Source organism: Ananas comosus, unplaced genomic scaffold (genome assembly GCF_001540865.1).
Source record: "Ananas comosus cultivar F153 unplaced genomic scaffold, ASM154086v1, whole genome shotgun sequence".
Lineage (NCBI taxonomy): Eukaryota > Viridiplantae > Streptophyta > Magnoliopsida > Poales > Bromeliaceae > Ananas > Ananas comosus.
This window is the reverse complement of record NW_017892583.1, coordinates 221,224-223,455: the sequence shown is the minus strand read 5'-3', so window position 1 is coordinate 223,455 and position 2,232 is coordinate 221,224.

Sequence of the window (2,232 nt, the reverse complement as noted above, 5' to 3'; positions counted from 1 at the left end):
AAGGGACCGACACCCACGGAGCAAAAAGGTGTAGGGTCCAAGAGTCCGAAGAATTTGAAGAGCCCGGAAGAGGGTTGCTTCCTTTGTGGGGGTCCACACTTTGTCAGAGCGTGCCCTCAGAGGAAGTCCCTCAATGCGGTGCAGACGAAGGAACCCGAATCCGACGAAGAGGAAGAGGCAGCTGAGACAGGAAGCATCCGGATGGGGGCACTCCGGTTGCTCAATGCACTCAAAGGTCAAGTGGGGGAGAAGAAGAAGACCCCGCTACCGAAGGAGAGTAAACATAGTGAGCTGATGTATGTGGACATCAAGCTCAATGGAAAGACAACAAGGGCAATGGTGGATACAGGTGCTACCCACAACTTCATTGCGACTGGTGAAGCTGAACGTCTTGGACTTGCACTGAGCAAGGATGGGAGTCGCATGAAAGCAGTAAATTCGAAGGCCCAACCTATTCGCGGGTCTTGCGAAGGAGGTACCTGTCAGCATCGGCTCGTGGACAGGTAAAGCCAATTTTCATGTCGGTGCCGCTGGATGATTTCCAAGTCATCCTCGGGATGGAGTTTCTTCAGACGGCTAGAGGAGTACCCATGCCATTCTTGGATGCCCTCTGCATGATGGGTGACGAATTCTCCATGTGTCGTTCCGGTAGTGCGGAAGACAACGGATGCCCGACAGATTTCAGCGCTCCAGCTCAAGAAGGGCGTGAAGAGGGGCGAGCTGACTTATGTAGCGGCGTTGAAGTTGGAGACTGGGAGGGGGGATGAGGACCCCAACGCCACCTGTAGTGGCGAAACTCTTGAAGGAGTTCAAGGATGTCATGCCCCCAGAACTACCAAAATCTTTACCTCCCCGACGAGCAAGTAGACCACCGGATTCGAGCTCGAGCCCTGGCACGAGGGCCCCGGCTCGCTCTCCCTACCGTATGTCTCCTCCGGAGTTGGCAGAACTTCGGAAGCAACTAGATGAGCTGCTTAAAGGCGGTCTTATTCGCAGCTCGAAAGCACCGTTCGGAGCCCCTGTACTTTTCCAAAAGAAGCATGATGGCAGTCTGCGGCTATGTGTGGATTATCGGGCTCTGAACAAGGCAACCATCAAGAACAAGTACCCAATCCCACTCATTGCGGACTTGTTTGATCAATTGGGGAAGGCGCGGTACTTCTCCAAACTGGACTTGCGATCAGGCTACTGGCAGGTCCGGATTGCGGAAGGTGACGAGGCGAAGACAACATGTGTCACAAGGTATGGGGCGTTCGAATTCTTGGTGATGCCGTTTGGGCTTACGAATGCCCCAGCTACGTTCTGTACCCTGATGAACAACCTGTTTCACGACCATCTAGACAAATTTGTGGTGATCTATCTGGATGACATTGTCGTGTACAGCAAGACCTTGGAGGAGCATGTTGAACACCTCCGCATCGTCTTCCAGACATTAAAGGAGCACTCCCTCTATGTGAAGAAGGAGAAATGTTACTTTGCTCAGAAGGAGATCATGTTCTTGGGCCATCGAGTGGGTGGTGGCCTAATTGGAATGGATGAGGAGAAAATTCGTGCCATAAAAGAGTGGAGAGCGCCGACAAGAGTAACGGAATTACGCTCGTTCCTTGGACTTGTGAACTACTATCGGCGCTTCATTAGCAGCTACTCGCGGAGGGCTGCACCATTGACGGACTTGCTACGAAAGGACCGGGCATGGAGGTGGTCCGACGAGTGTCAGAAAGCCTTTGATGACTTGAAGGCTGCGGTGATGGAGGAGCCAGTACTACGTCTACCTGATCACTCACTCCCGTTCGAAGTCCATACAGACGCCTCGGATTATGCTATTGGGGGGGTACTCGTCCAAGAGGGCCACCCTGTAGCCTTCGAGAGCCGAAAGCTGAATGACACCGAGCGGCGGTACGCAACCCATGAGAAGGAGATGACAGCAGTGGTGCATTGTCTCCGGGTATGGAGGCACTATCTCCTGGGATCCCGATTTGTGGTCAAGACAGACAACGTCGCTCTGAGTTACTTTCAGACTCAGAAGATGCTCACTCCGAAGCAGGCGAGATGGCAAGACTTCCTAGCAGAGTTCGACATGATTTTGGAGTACAAGCCAGGGCGATGTAACCAAGTCGCTGACGCTCTCAGCAGAAAGGCCGAACTTGCCGCTCTTAAAACTCTGTCGAATGAGAGGGCAAGTCAAGTACAAGCGACTTTGCAAGAGAGGATTCGTGAAGGGTTGAGGAAGGA